The following is a 9,272-nucleotide window of genomic DNA, read 5'->3' as shown; positions in this document are numbered from 1 at the left end:
AGGAAAAAAAATATTAGTCCGTTAATACAATTTAGAAAACAATTAAAATAAATAGGACTGAGCTGCAATACCAAATACCGCCATGGGTAGTAGTGGCGCTGTTTTGGAAAGTTTTTTATCTGCTATCAGGCATTGCTCACCGCAGAGAAAGGCTATATTTACACACTTTTTTGAGGTGTTCAGGTTTTTTCCACTTAAGGAAGCATTTTTTTAATGATCTTTTTGGAGAGGTTTTTCTATTCCTGATTTGAAGAGTTTTGTAACAGTTCTCGCCTTGAAGAGTTTGCATCCTCTCCTAGTTTGGAGAGTTTTCCTTCAGGAGCTTCTTCAAAGAAGCGTCATCAGGTGTTTTTCAAAACCTGTTAAGGAACAAAAAAAAGCTAAAAAAAAAAATACTCTTATTAGCATCAAAGTGGATTTTCCATAGAAATGGATGAGTGTTTTTAAAGCTGTTTTTGAGGAGGATTTTGGAGCAGAAAGCTCCAGCCTGGTGCTGGTGTCCACATCTGGCCATGAAAAGAAGCAACATGATTACTTATCCTTTCAAAACCATAAAGCCGTAATCTTTTCTACCACTACACTTATCCCTTTGTGTTGCCGTATGCTGTGACTGTATATACTTACATCGCGGCGTCGGGTATGACTCATGTGCTGTGAATGGAGTCTTATCCTCGTCATTAGAGAGTGAGCTACAGATGGCTCTCTCCATTTTCCTTTTTCCCCCCATAATATGCTGCTGATTACCGGAAGGGCAGAATAGTATATATACAGTGTGAATAGGCCCCTGCATAGTCATCCACCAAAATATAAACAAAAGCACAAGCTGCTATCGATCCATAATATGTCGCTGGCGCAAATCTGGGGGCTTCCATGGAAAATCTGAAGAGTTCTCATCATAGGAAAAAAAATTGTTAATTGTGCCATCATCATACTTGTCAACTATCCCGGTAAAGAAAGGGAGGCTCCCGAAAAAAGATGAGATCTCCTGGACTTCTGGAAGAGTTGGCCAATTTCCCAGGCACAAGAAAGACTCTTCTCCGGTATCCACGTTGGTATTCCGTGGCAGCCGGACCAGATAAATGAGCATTTTTTTGGCTGACACCCAAATGCCGGCATCCTGGGCACCACTTGTGATTAATAGGCCATCATAAGAGGTGACCGTGTGCCGGTATTCGAGTAACAGTAATCATTGTTGTTTCGAGAGAACATCCCAAAAGATGTATGACTATCATGTAGATGAGCTGTGGAAGAAATCCCTTCTCGTGTTTATAGAACAAGTCATAAAGTCATATTCCGAAGTGTGGGTATCTGTCACCCCGGGGAGCATATACTGGCCCTAAAGCTGGGGCCCCTGCGCTCAACCTGGAGATAACCTCGATGGTAGGGAGGTCCAGGTCACCCTCACCACCCTAGGCCTTATCTCCTGTCCTTGTCCCTGATGTTATGACCCCCCTCCACAACCAACCACCTGGGGGGATATGCACAAGAGCAGGAGTCAACACCCCACCAACGAATATGGACAGACAGGGGTAACGACAACACCTACTCGTACACACAGCAACCACACACACAGGAGCCACTAAAGTGCTCGAGGGGAGAAAACATAAAAGGGGGAATAAATCGACTACTGGGGAACTTCCAAACCAGAAGAAACATACCTGAGGATGCTGCAGCAAACTGCAATGCTGCAGCCAACAGAACAACTGAGAGAGACAATAACAGCTCCTTCCACCTCCTGGCCAAGCTTCCTAATGATAGAAAATAGCCGGCACCCTGTGGTGGACGTAGAGGGTATTTATAGAACCTGGGTGTGGATCCCACTGGAAACACCTGACCAGGAGTCAGGAGCTGCTGGAATTAACCCTCTCCTCCCCAAAGGAAAGGGAATTCTTTTAATCTACAGAATCCCACCAAACAAAGCCAGACTTTGTCCCAGAACATGTCAAACTCCGCAACAGGGAAAGTCCATTACAGTATCACCTCAGTCTGGATAATGGTCTTAAAGGGGTTGTCCACTACTTTGACATTGATGGCCTATTCTTGTGATGGGTCATCAATGTCTGATCGACTGGGATCTGACACCACATACCGCCGCCGATCAGCTGTTCTTGGTGACGGCAGCCTCAGCCTGTGGCCGGAAATGCCCAGTTCTGGAGCTGACCTGTCAACTGATAGCAGCAGCAGCCTGGTAGACATCTGCCTACTATTGATTTGAATAGGGGACGGATGTGCAATACCCCCTCTCAACCAGTATCAGTTGACAAGGCAGCTCCGGAACTGAGCATTACCGGACTCCTGCTGCCGCCGCCACTGTTGAGAACAGCTGATTTGCGGAGGTTGCGAGTTACTTTGACCACCATCTATAGCAGACTACAAAGCCCTTCAACATCATATTATCATAGGTGTTAAAATTGTTGCCGGACAATATAAAATAATAGAAAACATTTTTTGCAATTGGGTTTAATTACAATTTCTGTACTATTTGGCTTTTACAGGGTCTTTCTTTCCCTGCACATTCAATTTTGATGGGGTTTGTGATCATAAATCATGTGAGAGCAGCTCAGAAAGACAACAGATAGAAGAATTACAAACTCTCCCGTCAGACCATCAGAACTAACTCACTGATGGATTCTCAGGTAACTGATTCTGCAGTCAGAAGTGCAACACATAGCCTATAAATGGTAAACGGTGCAACATTTTTAATGACACCCAATTGTAAGTATGATTTTTAGCCCTAAAACAAATGTGTGGCGCCCCTGAGGCTCCAGTCGCCACAGAGTATTGCACCTGATTTAAGATGTAATGCTACACCCGGATCCGGAGGAGGTCGGTACCGGTTTCACCACTTACACACTCAAATACACAAACCAGGTTGCCCTCCCCAATGGGGACCAGGCTAGTGTAGGGTCTTAAGGTTGTCTTCAAACATTGGGGGCACCACCCACCCGGGGAGGAGCAGCCACTTGGGGGGAGTTAGGAGCCAACACAACAGTCAAGAGATCTCCAGCAGGAGAGGAAAGGAGCAGACGTGCCTCACTGGTGCTCTGGTAGGACACAGGTGTTCATGCGGTTGCTGAGGGGAGAGCTTCATTGCTCCCTCGGAACCGGTGCCAAACAGGGTGCAGGAACCTAGCGAAGATCATTCTCCAAGTTGGTTTTCCAGAATCTGCTGGGACGGGGAGGTTTCAAACTTCCCTGACCATACAGAGCCCAAAAGCACAGTGCCAGACAGCATCAGGGGCCTTGGACAGCACCAGGCCCCAGTGTGGATCCGTGGCACCTGCAAATAGGGAAAACCGTATTATATTGAACCATTCAAGTCATCAACTTCAACAAAGGATGTCAGGAATTTTAAGACTGGGAAGAAAATGATGAAAGGGGTTGTATATGATAATAAACAAATGGCGTCTTTCCTCTACTAGCCAATGTGTCGCATCTGGTATTGCAGAAATGAATTGGCATCAGTTGCAATACCACGCACAACCTGTGGACAGTGGTGGCACTGTTTTTTGGAATAAAGCAGTCGTATATGTGTAATAATTGGCAATCCCATTAATTGTGAATTCATGTGTGTGTTCTAGAAAAATTGGATTATTATATATAAAATATAAGAAATATGCTCAGCCCAGCCTATCACAATAGGACCTATTGTTCTTTCCCGTAGCCACCGGCCGGCAGGGGCCTAAATAAAGCATGAATCATATTTTCTCCTGCCGTCTGTCAGCCCCGGCTCTCCTGCTGCCGCTCTGATCCATGTGCATTGATAGACCAGGAGACTCCCAGGGGCTCCTGTTGTTTGACGGCATGAAACCTATAGCACCTGCCACTGGATTCCTGTACGTGGCTGGTACACGGAGGGGGGGGGGGGGGGTCAGCGCGTTTCAGAGCTCCCAGAGGTGGCAGATGTATAAATAGCGCAGACTTTAAGTCTGTCCCTGTATGACATGTCTCCTGAGACAGCAGCAAACAAAGGCTTGGCACAGCATGAGGTGACACAACCATCGGCCCAGCTCAGCAATTACATGTAAACTGCACAAACAACATGGCCCTTCTGTCAGACAACCCTTATTTTTACGCTTTTTTTTCAGCAGCAGCCGCATTTATCAGAGGTTGTGACTACTAAGTCGTCTGCACTATGAGCCATGACTGTTTTCTTGAAGGCCGGGCCTACCGTCTCCTAGGCTGCTTCTTCTGCGCACACGGCTTTTATTCCAATATAGACCCTACATTACCAGGATTTCTGGACTAATATTAAAAGGGTTGCCTGGTGAAACCAAGTTATCACCTACACACTGGATAGAGAAAAATATACTGATCGGTGGAGGCCTACATTTATATTCTGGAAGGGGCACCTTATCCCTGCACAAAATGGAGCGGTAGATGTGAGACCTGAGTGCCGCTCCATTCATTTTCTGGAAGCTGCGTGACTACCGCTCCGTTCTAAGGTCTTGGTTCCACTTGCGTTTTGCAGGGGGGAGTGCAATCCGATTAAACATCCAATTGCACTCGCACCAGTGCAAAACTATGGGGCAGTGCCCATCTGCGATTGATTTCTCATGCCATATCGGCCTGAGAAATGAATCGCAGCAAGTCTCAGCTTACATACCCCCATACAAGTCTATGGGAGCGTGTGAAACATCGCACTGCACTCGCACATTATCCAACAGCAGCGTGATATACCCAGACACAGGCAGCGGAGGAGATGGTGAGAAAGTGCTCCCCCCTCTCCTCCGCAGCTGTGATCCGATCGCAAGATCACATCACAGTCACATGACCCTCGGCTGACGCTCGCAGCAGGGGATCATTAGCATATTGTTTCTGATGCTCTCACATCGGAAGCTATGCGCAAGTGCAACCGAGCCCCAACGTGAACGAAAGTGTCCGTTCTGCAGATCTGGGTGGGTTCAGTGGACAGGCCCCTACTGATTAATAGATTGTCATCTATCTCGTGGATAGGTACTAACTTGTTTTCACCGAACAACCCTTTTAATTCATATATTAAAGGGTTTGTTCACTACTTTAACATTGCAGGCCTAACCTTAGGATAGGTCATAAAAGTCTGATCGTTTGGGGTCCGACACCCGGCACCCCAGCTGATCAACTGTTCTTGGTGGCACCGGCAGCCGGAAATGCTCAATTCTGGGGCTGCCCTGTCAACTGATAGCGGCCACAGCCATATACTGTACATCTGCTTCCCATTCACATCAGTAGGAGGCGGATGTGTAGTACCCGGGTGCAGCCACTACCAGAAGATGGGGCAGCTTCGAAACTGAGCATTTCTGACCACCCTCGGAGGGGGTGTTGTTTATCAGAACCCCGACTGATCAGACATTGATGATCTATCCTAAGAATAGGCCATCAATGTCAAAGTAGTGGACAACCCCTTTCATTATTAAGAATATTACTCTCCCTGGACTAACATAGCATGGTATATGTGTACCAAAAATGTTAATGGATCTATGTCCCACCTCTAATCTTCTCAATGCGGTCCCATCTTTGGATGGAGAGAAGTCTGTACAAGAGCTTCTCTCCCCTCATTTTTATGTAAGTTCCAAAATAATAGTTTGGATATTTTTGTAACTCCCAAGGAGGTGAATGGAAAGAGGCCTCAGCCACTTCTCTTCTCACAGTAGTCAAAGATGGGGCTCCATTTTATAATTTTGTGGGTCCCACCAGTGGCGTTACTGCAGTTTCTGGGTCCAAATGCAAACTCTCCAGCAGCTTCCCCAACTATCATGGGTCTTTAATACTATTGCTCCTCCTACTTGGGGTCTTTTGGGTTCCTGTATACTCTAGGGCCAAGGTGTCCCACATACTTTTTAACTGTCCAATCTGGATGGACAGTTAAGGTAGATAAATAGTGAGGTGGTCAATCAGTTGGCGAGGAGTACTGGAGCTGAGCTGTTTGGAGAGGACTGGGGCTAAATTTGTTAAAGAACGGGGCCTAGTTCATATGTAGATACACTGAAGCTTCGTGACAAGACTGGTGGTACTGCTGCCTACCAATGTCAAGGTTGGGAATTTTGGGGAAACCACAAATTGGGTCTCTCAGGGTCACAGAGGCGGATTTCAAATCGATCTGTGCAGATATAAATGAATCAGACAACAATGATCACGCCAAGACGTAGTCACTGTTTGAGCAAAAGCAAGCTTCTGGCTCATGTATTAAAAATCTCATGATTATACTGTCCAACATTTGACCTTGAAACGTGAACAAGGAGTAAAAGATAAAGCCCCAGTTTCACATCCCAGCTGGTGAGAACCAACATGTTATGAATACTTCTTTGTTCATTGTACATTTTGGCTTATTCATCTTGGTTAACACATTCCTGAGTGCACATCTTAAAATCATATTATGGCGTCTATGCGATTGTCATACAGACATACAGATAATTATGCAACGACATCTATGCTTTAATTATATACACACCAGATTATCTTATTACATCTGGACAAACGGACTACAGCCCAGGCCTTACCCCCACACCAACATCAGTCTAAAATGGGTCCAAACTCTTGTGTCAACTTGATGTGACCTATATCAGTGATAATTGCCACCATGTCTGTGCCCTAATCTTCTTCCCCATCTGTCGGTGACATCCTTGCCATACTTGAATTTTTAGATACAGTCCTAGCAAATTCAATCTAAAAAGGGGTGAGATTTACGCTTCCGGGAACATTGGGGGCGTCACAGGATATGACGTAAACATCACTTTTTACCCCTAACACTGCTGCTGGCAATTATGCCCCTATACATGTCCTGTCTATAGAGCAGGCAGAAAATGGAAGATGTCTGAGGAGGAAATATTGGTTGTAGGTGAGGAGCCACTTAGATCTACAAGGGACTCCTGGAGGTACTTTTTTGGGCCTCCTTAAACCAAACTGTCTAAAAATGTCTCTGTTGCCCCTAGCAACCAATCAGAACTCAGCTTTTATTTTTTTATACTACATATGTTAAAAAGAAAGCAGTGCTCTGATTGGTTGGTATGGGAAACATAACATTTTTTTATAGTACTTTAGTCATTTTTGATAAATCTGTACCAGATCGTATGCAGAAATTATAGTATATAGTTAAGCAACTAATATATGTGTCTTTATTTATTCTCATAGGCATCTTCATCCAGAGCAACACTAAAATCCAACATCATCCTGCGTAAGGCCTCCACAAGAAATAATAATAATAAAAAAAAAATCAACAATGGCAGACGTCCTCAGAGTAGGAATCCTACTGCTGGTATCTATACTTGTTTCCGCCACCTCCTCCGAAATATCAGAAAATGGAAACTGCACAGCATCGCAGGTTGCTCAATGTCAACCAGGGATTATGCTCCCAGTCTGGAGCCCCCACAATCCGTCGACTGGAGATAAAGCCGCCCGGGCCGTGGTTTACTTCGTAGCAATGCTTTACCTCTTCCTTGGGGTGTCTATCATCGCTGACCGCTTCATGGCCTCCATTGAGGTCATCACATCTCAAGAGAAGGAGATCACATTGACCAAACCGAATGGAGAAACCAGTGTGGCCACCGTGCGTATATGGAATGAGACAGTTTCTAATCTCACACTGATGGCACTAGGTTCTTCCGCTCCGGAGATCCTCCTTTCGGTTATTGAGGTGTGTGGTCATAACTTTCAGGCGGGTGAACTAGGGCCAGGAACCATTGTGGGTTCTGCAGCCTTTAACATGTTTGTAATTATTGCCATTTGTGTCTATGTCATTCCCAATGGGGAGTCCCGAAAGATCAAGCACCCAAGAGTTTTTTTTGTCACAGCTACCTGGAGTATCTTTGCGTACATATGGTTGTACCTCATTCTCGCTGTCATCTCTCCAGGTCGTGTCCAAGTCTGGGAGGCGTTGGTCACTCTCTTATTCTTTCCAGCCTGTGTGGTCTTTGCATGGATAGCAGACAAGCGTCTTCTCTTTTATAAATATGTTTACAAGAGGTACCGGGCAGATAAGCGTAGAGGTATCATCATAGAGACTGAGGGGGAGTTCCCCAAAAGTATAGAAATGGATGGCAAATTGGGGGCATGTGCAGTAGTGCCAGTGGAGATTAAAGAACCCGGAATACAAGATAGCGCGGCAGCGGCTGCTGAAGCCAAGGAGCTCGATGAAAGTCGGAAAGAGGTTATACGCATCTTAAAGGAACTGAAGCAGAAGTATCCAGAACGTGAGTTGGACCAACTGGTAGAAATGGCAAATTACTACGCGTTGCTGCATCAACAGAAGAGCAGGGCCTTCTATCGTATTCAGGCCACACGCATGATGATCGGTGCGGGCAACGTGTTGAAGAAACATGCAGCTGACCATAGTAAGAAGCCGGCCAATCTTCAAGAGGTGACTTCTGAGTCTGGAGAGGAGAACACCAGCAAGATCTTTTTCCAACCCTGCAATTACCAATGTCTGGAAAATTGCGGATTTGTGACTCTTAATGTCGCTTGCCAAGGAGGAGATGGTGGGAGCACGTTCTACGTGGACTACAAAACAGAGGACGGCTCTGCCAATGCAGGCTCTGACTATGAATATAGTGAAGGAACTTTGATTTTTAAACCCGGAGAGACCCAAAAAGAACTGAAGATTGGTATAATTGATGATGACATCTTTGAGGAAGATGAACATTTTTTTGTAAGACTCATGAATTTAAGAGTAGGAGATGCAGAAGGGATGTTCGAACCAGATGGCGAAGGGCGTCCCAAAGCACGCCTGGTGTCTCCGCTCATTGCCACAGTGACAATATTGGACGATGATCATGCTGGAATATTTACTTTTGATGAGAAGCTCATTCATGTTAGTGAAAGTGTTGGAGTCCTGGAGATAAAAGTGGTTCGTAACTCTGGAGCAAGAGGAACTGTGGTTATTCCGTATCGGACGGTAGAAGGTACTGCGCGGGGAGGAGGAATTGACTTTGAAGATGCCTATGGAGAACTGGAGTTCCAGAATGATGAAACAGTGTAAGTAGAAAATAATATATACGTATATATGTATATTACGAATTGAGCAAAAATATTCATAGGACCTTGGAATTACGACCTCATCAGTAGTCCATGGCTGCCTGACCACAGCCACTGAACAGTACCATTCCCAATCACCTGCAGTGCAGGGAACACTACTTTGGTTCCTGCACAACTCTAAAGGAGCTGCAGCGCTCATTTGCAGCTCCGTCATTGTTCATATTAGTGGAGGTGGAGAAGGGGGGCACAGAGGTCAACCTGCCCCTTATCATAAATTTAGTAGATGTGAGTATTCCTTTAATAATGTGCAAAAATTGTGCCTC

The 9,272-nt window shown here is 45.5% G+C and overlaps 1 pseudogene; it reads left to right on the top strand.

Annotated features, from left to right (window-relative positions):
• Positions 1–7,113: 7,113 nt before the first annotated feature.
• LOC142283421 (sodium/calcium exchanger 2 pseudogene) lies at positions 7,114–8,953 on the top strand (annotated as a pseudogene).
• Positions 8,954–9,272: the final 319 nt, after the last annotated feature.

Source organism: Anomaloglossus baeobatrachus, unplaced genomic scaffold (genome assembly GCF_048569485.1).
Source record: "Anomaloglossus baeobatrachus isolate aAnoBae1 unplaced genomic scaffold, aAnoBae1.hap1 Scaffold_5362, whole genome shotgun sequence".
In the NCBI taxonomy this organism is placed as follows: domain Eukaryota; kingdom Metazoa; phylum Chordata; class Amphibia; order Anura; family Aromobatidae; genus Anomaloglossus; species Anomaloglossus baeobatrachus.
The sequence above is the reverse complement of the archived record's forward strand: the minus strand, read 5'-3'. Positions and strand labels throughout refer to the sequence as shown.